This window comes from Canis aureus, chromosome 25 (genome assembly GCF_053574225.1).
Source record: "Canis aureus isolate CA01 chromosome 25, VMU_Caureus_v.1.0, whole genome shotgun sequence".
Taxonomy (NCBI): Eukaryota; Metazoa; Chordata; class Mammalia; order Carnivora; family Canidae; genus Canis; species Canis aureus.
This window is the reverse complement of record NC_135635.1, coordinates 8,956,627-8,973,888: the sequence shown is the minus strand read 5'-3', so window position 1 is coordinate 8,973,888 and position 17,262 is coordinate 8,956,627. Positions and strand designations below refer to the sequence as shown.

The following is a 17,262-nucleotide window of genomic DNA, read 5'->3' as shown; positions in this document are numbered from 1 at the left end:
AAAACTTCAGTGAATTTAAGAAGACAGAAATCATATCAAGCATGTTTTCTGACCACAAAAATATGAAACAAGTAATCAATTACAAGATTTTAAAAACTGGAAAAAAACACAAACAACTGTAGGCTAAACAATATGTTACCAAACAACCAGTGGGTTGACAGAAATCAGAAAGGAAATCAAAGAAATACCCGGGGGCAAAAAAAATATAGAATATAAGCATCCAAACTTTGGAATATAGCAAAGGGAATGTATAGGGATACAGGCCTATCTCAAGAATCAAGAAAAATCTCAAATGATAACAATTTAGCTTGACACTTAGTGGAGCCAGAAAAAGAACAAACAGAGCCCAACATTAGCAGAAAAGGAAAATTATAAAGATCAGAGTGTAAATAGAGAGTAAAAAAAAAAAAAAAAAAAATAATTCAGTGAAACCAAGAGCTGCTTCTTTGAATACATAAACAAAATTGATAAACCTTTTGCCAGACTCATCAAGAAAAAATAAGAGAGGACTCTATATGAAACCAGAAATGAAAGAAGAGAAGTAACAACCGAAACCACACAAATATAAAGAAGTGTAAGAGATTACTACAAAAAAATTTTATGTCAAGAAATTGGACCAACTAGACAAAAAGGAAAAATTCCAAGAAATATTACATCTTCCCAAACTGAATCAGGAAAGGAAATGTGCATAAACAGATTACCAATAAAAAATATTTAGTTTGTAAACAAAAACATCCCAATGAACAAAAGTCTAGGACCAAATGGCTTCATAGGTGAATTCTACTAAATATTTCTAAAAGAGTTAATATTTCTTCTCAAAAATATTACAAAAAATAGAAGGAAACTTCCAAACATTTTATGAAGCCAGCATTACCCTGATGCCAAAACCAAAGACACTACAAAAAGAAAACTACAAGCCAGTGTTCTTAACACAAATGCAAAAATTTTCAATAAAATATTAACAAACCAAATTCAATAATACATTAAAAAGATTATTTGCTACAACCAAGTGGAATTTATTCTGGAGATGGAAGGATGGTTCAATATCTGCAAATCAATCATTGTGATATATTACACTAAAAAATGAAAGATAAAAATCACATGATGGTATCAAAAGATGCAGAAAAGTATTTGACAAAATCCAATATCCATTTATGACAAAACTCTCCACAAAGTGGGTTTAGAAGAAAGGTACCTCAACCGAATAAAAGCTGTATATGATTTTTAAAAAAGCATAGCTAATGTCATACTCAATCATGAAAAATAGCTTTTTCTCTGAGATCAGGACCAACAGAAGGATGTCTACTCTCACCACCTTTACTCAAGATAGTGCCGCAAGTCCTAGTCACAGCAATCAGACAAAAAAGAAAAGACATCCAAATTGGTAAGGAAGAAGCAAAACTTTTACTATTTTCAGATGACATAATACTATACATGGAATACCCTGAGGACTCCACCAAAAAACAGTTACAAGTATCAGTGAATTCAGTAAAGTTGCAGGACACAAAAATCAATGTACAGAAATCTGTTGCATTTTCATTCACTAATAATGAAGCGGCAAAAAGAGAAAGAAAACAATCCCATTTACAATTGCACCAAAAATAATAAAATACCTGGGAATAAACTTAGCCAATGAGGTGAAAGACCTGTATTCTGAAAACTACAAAACACTGATGAGGGAAATGAAGACATCACAAACAAATGGAGAATTATTCTATGCTGAAGGATTGAGACAAATATTGTTAACATATCCATATTATGCAAAGTAGTCTACAGGTTTGATACAATCTCTATCAAAATACCAATAGCATTTTTCACAGAACCAGAACAAATAATACTAAAATTTTATCAAACCACAAAAGATCCCAAATAACAAAAGCAATCTTCATAAAGAAGGTAAAACTGGAGGTATCACAATCCCACATTTCAAGGTATACTACAAGGCTACAGTAACCAAATTAGTGTATTATTGACACAAAAATAGACAAAAAGATCAATGGAACAGAACACAGAGCCCAGAAATAAACCCATGATTATATGGTTAATTAATCTTTGACAAAGGAGGCAAAAATATGCAATGGGAAAAAGTTGGTTTTTCAACAAGGAGTGTTGGGAAAACTGAACAGCAACACGCATAAGAATGAAACTGGATCACCTTCTTACACCACACACAAACCTAAACTCAAAATGGATTAAAAACCTAAATATGAGACCTGAAACCATAAAAATTCTAGTAGAAATCACAGGTAGTAATTTCTCTGATATCATCTATTGCAACATTTTTCTAGATATGTGTCCTGAGGCAAAAATAAACCATGGGACTGCATCAAAATAGAAAGCTTCTGCGCAGTGAGAAAAATAATCAACGAAACAAGAAGATAACTACTGAATTGAAGATATTTGCAAATGACATATCCAATAAGGGTTTACTAACCAAAATATATGAAGAATTTCTACAACTCAAAAAACCTACAAATAATCCAAGTAAAAAATTGGCAGAAGACATGAATAGACATTTCTCTAAAGAAGATCTACACATGTCCAACAGACACATGAAAAGATTTTCAACATCACTCATCATCAGGGAAATGCAAATTAAAACCCCAATAAGATATTACTTCACACCTGTAAAAATAGCTAAAATTAAAAATACAAGAAATAACAAGTGTTGGTGAGGATTTAGAGACGAAGGAACCTTCTTATACTGTCAGTGGGAATGAAAACTGGTGCAGCTACTGTGGAAACAGTATGAAGGTTTGTCAAAAAAAATTTAAAAAGAATTACCATATGGTCTAATAATTCCACTGCTGGGTATTTAATGAAAGAAAATGAAAACACTAATTGATCTGAGTAGATATATGCACCTCTGTTTATTGCAGCATTATTTATAATAGCCAAATTATGGAAATAACCCAAGTGTCCAGTGATAGATGAATGTTTAAAGATACATACAAAAATAAATTTATAAAAAAAAAAAAAAGAGAGGTGGGCGGGGGGTGCGGGTGACGGGCACGGGGGGGGGCACTTGATGGGATGAGCACTGGGTGTTATTCTATATGTTGGCAAATTGAACACCAATAAAAAATAAATTTATAAAAAATAAAGATACACACAGGTGCATATATGCACGCGCACACACACACAATTGGAATATTACTCAGCAACAAGGAAGAATGAAATCTTGCCATTTACAACAACATGGATGGATCTAGAGGTTATAACCCTAAGTGAAACAAGTCAGAGAAAGACAACTACCATATGATTTCATTCATGTGTGGAATTTAAGAAATAAAACAAGGAGAAGGAAGCAAAAAACCAGACTTTTAAATATAAAGAACAAGCTGGTGGTTATCAGAGGGGAGGTGGGTGAGGGGATGGGAGAAATGGAGGATGGGGAAAAAGAACAAAGTCAGAGGTTTTATGCTTCTTGATTTTAAAGATACAGTAACCAATGTGGTACAGGGAAAAAGACATTAAAATCTATTTATATTGTATGTAGGTTAATTCAGTATCAGAAGATCTTGGATATCAAAGTTTGCTTTTATTGTATCTACTAACATTGTCACACGTAACAGTCCATTTCCTATGTGTTTTGAAATTTTGAATTGCGAAATCTTATATGGGGGTTAATCTGTAGAATCCTGCAGAGCCTGAGTAAGGAGACAAGCCTCCATGGGGAACGTGCATTTGCTTTTGCCACGTGTCCTGGGATCCCGTCAAACAAAAACCACTTTAATTCCTCAGACTGGGATTTCCTAGATTTTCAGTCGATATAAAATTCAAATCCTAAACCTACACGTGGGAAGGCCTTGATTACATTTTTTCCAAGCTAGAGGTTAGGCCATGGTAAGCAAGTATCATTTTCAATTCTCTTTGCCAGCAGGTGGATTTTTTTTTTTTTTTTTCTAGTTCATTCCTTCCTTCAGAATGCATTTCTGAGGTCCTGGCTGTAGAGGGATCTCTAAGTTCCAATTCCCCATCCTGAATGCTCTAAAACCTCATCCTGCATCTACTGTTCAACCATTAAAATGAAAGCCTGTTGATTATTAGAACTGACAGATGCTCCCTGGGAAGTCAGTGCTGCAGGAAGAGAACTTCAGGATGAACCACACATATTTCCAGCTCCCTCTTTGTTCTTGGCCCCTGGAGATTTTTCTAATATTCTTATCATTTCAGCTATGTGTTTAAAAGATGTTTGATATATTAATCCATCATTCCCAAGATTTTTGTATTGGAAGGATTTTCAGAATATTTAGTCTAACACATTACCACATATGACTGCAGTAATAAAAAAAAAATAAGATTTTTTTTTTTCCTTAAATGAAAACATAGAGAAGTCTTAGATCAGGGTCCACTATTGTATGATTTTTATATTATCTATATAAACTCCCTTAATTACTTCTGTTAGGTCTTGTTTCCTAGGTTGCTTTAGAAGTAAGCTGCTTTAAAAAAAAAAAAAAAAAAAAAAGTAAGCTGCTTAAAGTGCAATGGACATGGGCTCACGAGGACAGTATAAAATGCTACCGGGGGGTGGATTGTGGGGCAGATAGAAACTCCATCTTGCTCAGTGTGTAGACTTGAAAAAAGAACTTTGTGGACTACAGGGAAGTAGGGTAGATGGGAGAAAAGAAAAAAACCCCACCATGCTGCGTCCTTAAGGTCTATAATCAGGAGAAAATACAAGAAACTCAAAGGCTGACAAGAGGCACAGGGACTCACAAGTTAAAAATACATAAACACTCAGACAACAGAGAAGAATTCCTTAGCACCCCTCTTTATCAAGTATATTTATCTAGACCACCTCCAAGGTTTAATAAGGACTACATCCTCAGATAAATGTTTGTTTTCTGATCTCTTCAGGAAAGAAAACAACTCGTGGAGAATTGAAGTATATTAGGCACTGAAGCCAGTTTGTCCATTCCTCAGCCAGGAATGAAAGTCCGGATGGCTAGCTTTAGTATCTCTGTCCCTTTGACTTCTCCTCTGTCCCCACAGCTCTCTACCACCATCACTGTGGAAATAAGTTCATACTCTAACAGGATATGGCAAAAAATTTCCCAGGGGAGAGAGCATTCTAGAGGACAGCTGTAGACTTTGAGTATCTCCCGAGTGTTGAAGGGTTTAGGACAACTCTTTCTAAAGAGGGAAGTAAATGCTGGGCATTTACAAAGATGCGAGTCAGTACAGCTTTTCTGAATTCATAAAATTAATTTACTTTTAGGAAAATAAAAGGAAAGAAAATCAAAGTAAAAATTTCTTTAACTGAGGCTTTGGGAAACTATGGGCCATAGGCCAAATCTGGCTAGCCACTGGCTTTTAAAAATAAAGTTTTATTAGAACACAACCACAGCCATCTGTCCATGTATTATCTATGGTTGCTTCATACAATGACAGAGAAGTTGTGACAGAAACCATGTGACTTGGAAGCCTCAAATATGTATTTCACAGAAACCAGTTTGCTGACCCTTGCCTAAACTCACTATTTCAATCTTCTTTTCTAATCATGATCCAATGTGGCCAAAGATAATGAAGATGTCTCAAAGAAAATTTCCTCACTATTTTGCTAAAGACATCCCAGCCTTTATTTTCTTGCTGGCCTCCACTAGATTGCCCTTTTACTCCCTATATCTCTAGCTATGTTTTTCCTATTTCTAAAAGAGAATACATGTAGGATCTTCATCACTAGATTGTTGTGAGAACTGAAGGAGATGGGGTAAAGCGCTCCATGTAGCACTTGACCCATTGTAAGCATTCAGTAAATGGTGGCTGTGATTCAAGTCCACCCATTCATTCAGCACGTATTTACTGAGTTTGTTATGGACTGAATTGTGCCTTCTCCCCATATCCATATGTTGAACTATTAACCCCCAATCCCTCAGAACATAGACCTTATTTGGAGCTAGGTAATTTTTTACAGTGGTAATCACACTAAAAAGAGTTCATTAGGGTGGACTCTAATCTAATCTGACTGGTGTCCTTATAAGAAGAAGAAATTTTGATACAGACACTTACAAAGGGAAGACAATGTGGAGAAGACACAAGGAGAAAATGGCCATTCACAAGCCAAAGAGAGAGACCTGGAGTCGCTCTTTCACCTCCAGCCCTCAGAAGGAACCAACCCCACTGGCACTCTGACCTTGGACTTCCAGTTTTTAGAACAATGAGACAATAAATTTCTATTGTTTGAGTGCTGTGGAGTGAGTATGTATCCCAAATTCTATGTTGAAACCCTAGTCCCCAGTGTGATGGTATTTGGAGATGGGGCCTTTGGGAGATAATTAGGCCCTAAGAGTAAAGCCTCCATGGTAAGATTAGTGCCCTTATAAGAAGAGAAGCAAATGAATTTGCTTCCTTTCTCTCTCCCCTCCTTGTGAGCACACAACAAGGAGGTCCCTATCTGCAAACCAGGAAGAGGGCTCTCACCAGAAATCGAATCTATGGACACCTTGATATTGGATTTTCTAGCTACCAGAATTGTGAGAAATAAATTTTGGTAACATACACCACCCAGTCTATGGTATTTTTGTGACAGCAGCTTGAAGGGAGACATTAAGGGACTCGGTCTTTGATACTTCGTTACAGCAGCCCTAGAAAACAAATATAGATTTTAATAAGAAAAACAAATAGTTTAGTAAACTACTTTGGATTAGCAACTCTTCTGAGATATTTGTATTGTGACCTTAATAGTTAAGGTCACAAATATCTCAGATATTTGTATTGTGATCTTAACTATTAAGGAGCAAACCATATGAAAATCTGGGGAAAACTCATTGTAGCTGGAGAAATGGTAAGTGCAAAGGCCCTGGAGCAGGAGTGAGTTTATTATTACAGCTCCTATCTCTTCTACCTTTTTCTTACCTTGACCATGGGTGATACAGATGTGATGTCTGAAACTTTAAAAACCATTATGGGACCATGAGGCATAAGGTCAAACACCAACATACTCAACATAATTAGGATGGGAGAGAAAAAAAAGAAAGAACCTGATTACTTCATGGAATCATTAAACAGCTACACCAATACCAACTACCTACTCAGGATTTATTCTTTGAGAAAAATTAATCCCTTTTTGTTTAACACATCATTAATTAGTTTTTCTGTTACTCGGAGCCCAAACTATTCTTATCAGACATAACATTGTACGATGTAGTAAGGATTACTAAACTTTGAAGGTTTTTAATCTGGGAAATGACAAAGTCTGATTTAAGTTTTTAAAAGAACATTCTGTGAAATCAAGAATTATTAAAAAAAAGAATTATAGAAAATATGGTCATGGAATTCAGAAATAGATCTCTTAAGGCTTTATATGCCATGATAAACCCAAATTTTATTCTAAATGTAGTAGGAAGCTATATTGAAAATGTCAATATTTATTTGCATTTTCTAGAGGACCTCTTTGGTTGCAGAGTTAGGTCAATTAAATGGTAATTATACTAGCCAGGAAAAATATGATGGTGACTGACAAGGGTGCTATCAGTAAAGACAAAGGAAACTGGAGGGGAAGAACATTGACTACAATTAGGAGAGAAACCTGTTATCTGTAATAGTCATCAGGGTGAAGGATAATGGAGCCCAATGGATTGGGAAACATTTGAGTGTAGTCTTGAATGGAATTCCTAATGAATTGAATGTGCAGTGAAGAGAGGGGAAAACAGGAATTAAGAATAACTCATTTTTTGCCTGAGCAATTAGGTAGACGGAGATGATATGGTTTAGGAGAGGTAGATATAAATTTAAGAGTTCTGTTTTCATCACGTTTAAATTTCAGATTTTAATAGGACTTCTAAGCCTTGACTTCAAGATATCAAGTAAGCATTGAATATATAACGGTGGAGTTCACAATGCTTTTAGACCTAGATATGTAAGTTTGGATTCATCGGCATGCATACGTAAGACTGGATGTAATCTCCTAGAGAGAGAAATAAGGTGATCCTAAACCAAGCTCCGGCACTTGTCAATCATTTGAACATTGACTGGAGGAGGAAAAGGCTCAGAAGGAACTATCATGAGTGAGGAAATCTACAACTGTGTGCTATTATGGAAGGCAAGAGATGTTTCAGGTGGGACGCAGGGGGTCATCCATTTCAAATGCTGACAGGCCAAGAAAGGTAAGAAAGAAGGAAATTTGGATTTGTCAAAGTGATAAACCTTGAAGACACAGTTTCAGTGGAATGGTAGTGTCAGAAGCCCCATTCAAGTCAGGTGTAAAAATCATTAGCCATAAAAAAGAAGAGATGGTGATCCTGAACAATCACAATGGGAGAGCTGGGAAAAACACTGGTACTTTGTAGGAGGACTACATTCTTTCCACTTTTTTTTTTAATTTAACTGTTTTCCCCTGCTCTTTCCTTTTGTGCTATGTGGTCCTCTGAGCTAGTGTCCAAAGCACACTGAGAAGTGGTCTGGGAGCCGTAGGTGTGGTGGTCCAGGACACCTGGAAGCAACAGACAACTGTTCTTCCTCTTGCTGCTTTTCTAATTGTGCACTAGCACTCAGAGTTATCTGATCACAGTCAAAAACCATGAATTCTGAATTTTCTGACTCAATTGTGTGTCAAATCTTCAGCCTAGAATTCAACCTTCATTTCGTTCTTTAATTTACTTAGTTTCTCAAAAGCAGCAGAGAACGAGTTGTATTTGTGTCAGTTTATTTTAATGTATAATGAGTGATTCAAATGATTGCACATCACACATTCAAATTTTGTTGAATGCGTAATCATTTAAATGAACACAGGTGCCACGCTCCTGTGTGCGCCTGGAAAAACCACCCTCTGTGCTTCATGTGGAAAGAAGATGATGTACTTGGCTGTACAAAGCTCATATCTTAATTTCTTTTTAATTTTGTTCTTCCTCAACTGCTTTGTTTTTTCCATCCAGTAAAACATGTTGAATCCTGGGTGTTGTAAGGTGGATATCTGGCCCAATGAGCTAACCTGAAACCATTCTTAAGCACACATGAAAACATCAAACTTGCAAATGTAGAGTATATTTTTAACTTGGATGGGAAAAATTTTAAATCTGTGCTCTTTAAAAATCAGCATTTTCAGGAAGGTATGAAACCCTGGAAACAAGAAGGAAAGAAATTAAATTATCCTCTCTGATGATGATCCTGTGAGGTCGAAATAATGGCACTGCAAGTTCTTTTATGTCACTCCTGACAGTTTAGTATCAATTCTCCCAGGCAAGCTAATGTAATCAACTCTGGCATGTTTCACTGTAGAGCTGACTATTATGGCATTATTAATATGACCATGTTATTTCATAATTAACTTACCTTTTATTTTTCAGACAGCAACTACACTTAGTAAAATGAAAGCATTTGGGGTTTCTCTAAATAGGCTCCTGAACTGTTGATACACACCTATCACTGCATCAGTCGAAGCTCACATATAGGACACAATTCATTCTCACTACCTAACCTGGTGCAGTCACTATGGGGGAAGTCAAGTGTCTTTGTACATTACCATAACTAAGTATCATCAAAGAAATTCTTAAAAAAAAAAAAAATTCTTCACCTCTAATCACCTGTTACACCTGAATGTTAAGCATCAGCTAAGAAACCAGGGCTTCTCACAATGAGGCATGTGAACCACTTTCATTGTACTCACTCAAAGAGCTTATTAGAAAGTATGGGTTCCTGCTTGCTACCCCACTTAATCAAATCTCCGGAGGGAGCTGTGGCATTGGCATTTTTAATAGGTATCCCAAGGGTACATATGCCCTCTAATGCTTAGAAACCAATGAATTATTTTCTATTAGCTGTTTTTCCACATGTGATACCACTTGCTTGCCATTGAACCACTTCCAGAGTGTGTGTGTATAATATTGGATCCTACTATCTCACAATTAGGATGGGTGACTAGGTGACCGGTCAACACCTCTTTCTTGGCAAGGCTGCTTTCATAGACTCTGCAAAAGTCAGTAATGTATTTAGTGGTCATGTGCCATCGCACCCATCCAAACTGATTAGGCATGGGATGGACATCTGACCCAAGTGGAGTCAATTAGAGCCTCTCCTTTCATTTATACCAAGATAGCAGAACTGTAGTAATTAGTGGTAGACATCCGAGCTGGAGAGTCATGTACACCCTTAAGGCTGGGAGTTTGGGGACTGTGTGCATGAGCACACACACAGAACCAGGTCACGGTAAAAAAAAAAAAAAAAAAAAAAAAGCAGAGGGTAAAGCAGATGTCTCGAAAGAGGTAGAAATGAAATACACTGTGGCAAGAAAAAGAAGCTAAGCACAGGCAAGAGAGAGATGGCAAAGAATGGCAATCTTGGTTCCCGAGGACTTCCCAGTTTATAATTCCAACCCCTCATAATATTCAGCTACACTTCCAGTTCTTACATTCCATTTACTTAACGTGATGTTCATTGGTTTCTGCTCTTTGCAACCAAATGGCTCCTGAATTCAACAGGGAATTTTTGCTTTTCGGTCTTCACGATAAACTAAAAGAATTCCTAATCTATTACCAGGACCTTCCTGATAAGTTAGTAAAAAAAGAAGGAAAGGGGGGGGAAAGGTAAACTGTTTTCTTCCTTGGAAAACTGCTCTTTTATGCTGCTAAGCAGATTACAATTAAAGACACAAAGCAAAATGCTGAATACGTGGGCTGCAAGGCCACTAGCCAGAGTAGCTGTCTTTTATGGTTCCCTGCCCTGCCTTTGAAAAAGATGAGGAACAAAACTGGGGGTGGGGGGGACTTCAGTTGCCTTCAAGGGTCATCTATCTGCTTGTAAGCCAACAAACACATCCGAATCTTGAAACCCTACAGCTGAGATCAACTAAAAACCAACCAAAAAAAAAAAAAAACACAACAACAACAAAAAAAAACAAAAAACCACTCACAAAACTCTGAAATCTTTGCTTAAAAAATAAACAAAGGGAAAAAGCTGCCAGCGTTGACAGCGGCCAACACCTGGCTGGCTTGCTAATGCAGTGCTGGGAACTCAGGCTTCCGTCCACTTACTGTGATCATTAAGCAGAGAAGAGTTTTCATTTCCCCTCCAGACTCCAGCGATTGGTGGAAAGGTCTGAGAAGAGCAGCACTCTGCTCCCCCCCATCCACTCTCCTCCTACTCCCCTCTTCCACTCCTCACTCCACTCCCCTGGCAGCTGTTCCAGAAAAAAGGAGCCGAGAGCAGCAGGGCCCCAGGCTGGTCTGCTTAAGAACAGGCTGTGCCAGGTTTTCGGCTGCAATTAATTTTCCAGATAAGCTCTAAACCTCTAAAATGCGTTTGAAATTGAAATGCTGATACAGTCATCAACCACCACAGTACACAACCATAAATCTTGAGTACAGATAGTTGTTCGTGGGTAATAATGAGGTACAATATATGTTTAATTAGTGGGAGATTTAGGAAATGTGCAGTGTAATAAAACAATATTCTAATCAGGGTTGAGGAAACTTGTTTGAATACTATTTAAGCAGTACCATCGATGGAGTTCTTATAAAATACACTGAAATCTGCTTTACTAGGCAAAAAAAAAAAAAAAAAAAAAAAATTCCAAACAGAGAAAACAAGATCTTAGGCTGTTGGATATTAGTCCCAGGGACAGCACCAGATTAAAACCAAATGCTTGGTGGAAGTGGAGTGATGAGCCAAGGGGAAAAAAATGGAATCCCAGTGTGAAAGCCCTGGCTTGACTGTTAAAAGTCCAGTCTGTCCTCACACTTGTTTATTTTCCTGTGAATTTATGCTGTAAATTCCCTGATCTCCTGTTCAAAACCCATCGTCTGTTACCTGGGAATGTCACCTGTGCCCATGGATGCTGTGGTTGTTAAAGAAGCATTTCATGAGAGTCCCCAAATCCTGCCTGCAAGGGTGGAAAGTGATCTAAACCCTCTGTGAAAGAACAACAGCCTAATGCGAGAAAAGCAGCTGGGTCAGGAAATTTAGACTCTAATCCCAGCCTTGATTGTAAAGTTCGGTGTGACCTTGAGAAAGTCAATTAACACCTCTGTGCTTCTTCAATCTCCTTATCTGAAAACTGAGGGTAGCTGGGTTCCATCTGAGCAACATTTTATAGATAATCAGGTAATTCCTAGATTATAATGAATGGGTGTAAAAAGTGATGGGAGAAAACAAAATTATATAGCCTCTTCCTCCCCGTGACAGATACATACATACATGCACATGTAATAATTGGAGGGAAAAAAATCCAAGTAGTTTTTTTAGCTTATTGAATTGGTTTTTGTTTATCTTTTAAAGGGAAAATGTAAAGACTCTTTAAAGTCAGGGCACTTAGTATTTAGAAATAGTTTATTTTAATTATAAATCAGAAAATGTCCAGGGTCTAACAATCCACTTAGTAACCATAGATATAACATACCCTAAAGTAAAATATGGATAACAGGAATTTTTTTGAAGCTGCTCTTTTGGAAAAATAGACCTACATAGACGGTAAATTGGATTCAAAAGACCAAGTATAAAGTTTTGTGTGATTTGGGGACAAGTTAATGAATGTTTCGATGGCTCTGTTTCCTCATCTGCAAAAACACTGCCTTACTAAGAAAGTGTTGACTAACTTGGCCAGGCTAACCTCATTTTTTCCTCTTCATTTGGAAATGTTATTATATGAATACAAGAATATTATAGAATTTCATATCCGGTACAGTCCTTAAAAGCTACATCATCGAAATCCTTCCTTCTGTAGATAAATTGAGGCTCAGAGAGATTAAATGACCTTGTCCAAGGAGCCGGGTCTTGCCTCTTCCTGCGCAGGGTGTTTGTGCCTCGCCACAGCTGCCTCATGGATTTGGGGGCGTGAATGCCCCTCCAAACAGTGATTGGGGGAGTCTATTCATAGCCAACAGGTACAGTTTGTCTCCATTCTGCGGTACTGCATATTTATAAAGATATTGCCAATCTTTTTTTAATATTGAAAATATATCAGGTGATATTACCATTATTTTGACAGTCGGGCTAGAAATGCCAGAAAGAGAAATTAACAGCTTATCATTTTAGAACACCTCGTAACACTATTAGGAAGAGTGATTTTGACATTTTTATATGATTAGGTGTGGTTTGGTGTAAACACTATATTTGCTCAGCTAAAATTTATTTTAACCATCCTTGATTTCTGCAGCGAAGCCTCACCAATTTAAGATAAGGTCAAAAAACAAGCAAAACAAAAACTGATGGCAAAATACGGTGCTATGGTTTAACACCTAATTACTATGGGTGTCCTTCTAGGGCATGTTTTGCTTATCCTATCAGCCACTGGGAAAGACCTTTGACAACAGTTCATTTGATCCGCAGCTAATATTCATCTTCTTCTAAATCTGATTTATCTACACTGGGTGAAGTTAATGGATTATAAAGGTGGTTTCCTAGCTTTTGGATTTGTATGCCAAGAAAATTCTGCACCTACTCCTGGATTCTACCAAAATTAGGAACACAGAAAAGGTTTCTTTCAATTTCCAACTAAGTAAGGAAAAAAAAAAACAAAAACCCATAACTAACCAACTATCATGTCATCTGAAAAAAAGAAACAACTTTAAAAAAAGAGAGAAAATACCACATTCTCAAAGTTTCCAAACTGAATACTTTGACTTTATAAAACAGCAGCCACTGTGTCTATTCTGCAATTAAACCATGATGACAGAAATCATTCAATAAAGTGTATTTCAGATGTGAAATTAAGAGAACTTAGATGTATTGGAGAAAATGCATCTATGTTATCTGTTTAACTTTCTAGTCCCTTAACTGGAGAGATCAGTGAATTACCTGTGTTTAATATTTAAAAATGAGCTGCACCCCAACCTTCTGGGGGTGAGTCAGAACGTCTGTTATCCTAGGTGTGATCGTATTGTGAAGTGGCTGCAGTACAAGAAGTGGAGCAAAATCACTCAAGAACATTAAAAGTCGCTGCATTGTGACATTCCAGTGGTCCAGCCCAAAATCAATGAGACAAGAAAATATGCTGTTCCTGCTCTTGTGGGAGGCATTGCAAAGTCAACACAGCAAGAGCATAGATGTCTCGTAATTCTATAACAAGGAATGAGATAAAGAATTGGAACATAATCTGATATATGTCAGCTGTAATATCTTCAAATGTGCCATATACACAAATAATGATGGTCTAACCTCATCATCCAAGCAAGTAAGCAAGATTTCTATTCTTCCAAATGATTTCCTTAGGAACATTTCCAGAGAAAGTTACACATATTAGCAGGCCTACTCTTCATTTTCCATCCTGCAAAGCAGGTAGTCTGTCATTTTATATCAAGAACAAGATTTGCTTTTTGTTTTTCCTTTTAATACTTTTAATGTTAAGTCCTTGTTAATATGCATTGTTCCATCTTATCATTTAGACGAAAAACTTCTCAAGGGCAGACTTGTCATAGATCTGCTGTGTAGAACATAACAGCAAATTATGCACCTGTTTTACTTCATTGCCTAAGGCTGTGGTTCATTAAATTCAACTCTCAGATCCTGGCACTGGTATTTTTTAAAAGTACCTCCAGGTGATTCAAAAGCATAGCCAGGGTTGAGAACCATTGGCTATCACCTTTGACCCATACATGAATAAAAATACCAAAAAGAAGTTGTACTCACGCCAAATCTCCTTGTGTGAGAAAAAGCTACACAGCTAATTTGCAAGAACATAGGTCATTTGTAAAATTTCCTCTGGGCTAACTCAGACCACCATCACCTGGGAGCTTTTGAGAAATGCAGACCCTTGGGCCTATCCATAGACCAACTGAATCAGGAAACTTCAGTTTAACATTTTTATTTATGAGAGACAGAGAGAGAGGCAGAGACATAAGCAGGCTCCATGCAAGGAGCCCGACATGGGACTCGATCCCAGGTCCCCAGTATCAGGCCCTGGGCTGAAGGCGGCGCTAAACCGCTGAGTCACCTGGACTGCCCAGGAAATTTCAGTTTAAAAAGATCCCAGGTGGGATCCCTGGGTGGCTTAAAGGTTTGGCCCCTGCCTTTGGCCCGGAGCATGATCCTGGAGTCCTGGGATCGAGTCCAGCATCGGGTTCCTTGCATGGAGTCTGCCTCTCTCTCTGTGTCTCTTACGAATAAATAAATAAATAAATAAATAAAATTTAAAAAAATAAAAAGATCCCAGGTGATTCATATTTATGTTAAGGTCTGAGAAGCAGTGCTAAAAATCCTAAATCCTAACTAGGCAAGACAAGTCAATCTCCCCTTAGAAAACTTTCTTATCAGGTTCCTAAGATTCAAGTCCAGGATTCATCATTAAGAATGTTGCAGGTGAATTAATTACTATAGTGATATATACATATAGATAGAGATAAATAGATACATACAAATATATGCATGTATGTGATGAAAAACAGTATAGTGTAATGTAATAAAATATGTAATATAATTTATCTCTTTCTTTCCAAAGAAATTTATTTGCAGAGGAAACCTTAAATTGTATTAGGAATAAAAGGAGCAGCATCAACTATCCATAACTACCCTGTATTTCATTGCCATTTTATTTCACTGTGGTGGAGATAAAAGGGATACAATCTGGTTCTTGCCTTCAGGCCACTTATATTCTAATAAGGGATACTGACAGGTAAATAATTAACCAGAAAAAAAAATTAACCAGAACTTAATGCACTCTAAAATCCTAAACTAAAAATACAACAATGTGCTAGGGCAAATGTTAGTGTGCTTTACAATCACCTAGGAGGTTTGTTCAACCACAGCTTGTCGTTCCCCACCCCCATCCCCACCACCATTTCAGGTTTTCAGTACTTCTGTGAAGAAACCTGAGAATTTTTCTATCTAACAAGTTTGCTGCTGGTCAGGGACCATACTTTGGGAACGGCTGAGATATGGAAAGAGTACAAAGGACTGAATGCTGGGATTCTTCTGGGCTGCAAAAGATGAGCCAGACATCGACAGGCAGGGAAGAAAGAGAAGCGCATTCCTGCTTGGCACAACAACCAAAGTGGGGCATATCTGAGCATCTGACATGCTGGGGAAGTCTGCTATGATTGGAGGTCGGAATACATGAACTGATGATAGATAAAACTAGAAGAAAGGTCGGGGCAATTCATGGATGATCTAGGACAGCGACAAAGGAGTTTAAAGTTTATTCCATGGACATTGAGAAGTGATGGAGGATATGTGAGGATAAAAAACATTTTTTAAAAAGACATGATCCAAATTTTACTTTAGGATAGGATTCCAGGCAACAGCAAGAAGGGTGGTATGGAGAAGCAAGAGATCAGAAGTCAAGAGAACAGGGCAGAGGCTATCCCAATGATCAAGGAGAATGATACATTAATAGGGCCATTGCGAGAAAATGTGGTGACATCCACACTTCTGGGATGTGGCACTGGCACTAGGAGAGCCAGTGATTAGACAGTGACAGAAAAGGAGGGGCATTAACCTATTTAACACACATATATTGAACTCTTACTGTATTCCAAGCACTGTGCTAGGCACAGAGGCACAGCAGTGAAGGAGACAAAGTTCTTACCCTCATGGAGCTCTCAGACTAGCAGGGAAAACAGATGAGGTAATAAGGAAGGCCAGCAAAGAACAGAGACTATGGAAAATGTGTGTGTGATATCAGAGCAGGGGGTGGGAGGGCTGGTTGCCTCACTCAGTATGGGAAACGAAGGAAAGCTTCCTGGAGAAAAAGACACTTAAACCTAAATTTGTTAATGGCCAAAATACTTAACAGGGCCTACAAGACTACATGATCTGGCCCATCCATTTATTTTCAGCTTATTCTAAGTCAAAGAGTCTCTTATTCTTCACATTCTGGAACTAGACCTTTTTTGATTCTTTTTAGCCTCAGGACCTTTGTACATGCTTTTTTCCTTGGCTTGGAATTTTCTTATCTTACCTAAAGAATTATTGTTCATCCTATGAGGGCCAGCTTAAATATTACATCCACAAAGTTTTCCCTGTGTTTCCAAGATGAGATCAATACCCCTGTTTTATTACCTGCAATCTTCCTGCATTCCAGTTTATCACTTATCACAACAGTAATTTTTTGAGAAATGTTTAATGCCAGTATCCCTTCTTAGATTATAAGGTCTGTTGGACAGGATTATGTCTTCTAATTATCTATATTCTGAGCAATTAACACAGTATCTGAATTATGATAAATACTCAGCATTTCATTTTATGAACAAAAACCAAGAATTAAAGAATAAAAAGGAATAGTGGGCAGAGGGGGTAAGAGGATAAGGAATAGCAGGTGGGGAGACCCTGAGGTTGAACAGACTGCTACTCTATAAAGGAAATAAGAGGAAACCAGTATGGTTGGGTTCTAGG

General features: G+C 37.4%; 1 long non-coding RNA gene across 1 annotated transcript in view; it reads right to left on the bottom strand.

Annotated features, from left to right (window-relative positions):
- Nucleotides 1–13,707: 13,707 nt before the first annotated feature.
- LOC144297593 (uncharacterized) overlaps nt 13,708–17,262 on the bottom strand; it is a 77,387-nt gene continuing 73,832 nt past the window's right edge. Inside the window, exon 3 of the long non-coding RNA XR_013364558.1 lies at nt 13,708–13,992. This is a non-coding gene — a long non-coding RNA (uncharacterized LOC144297593). The remainder of the gene's footprint in view (nt 13,993–17,262) is intronic.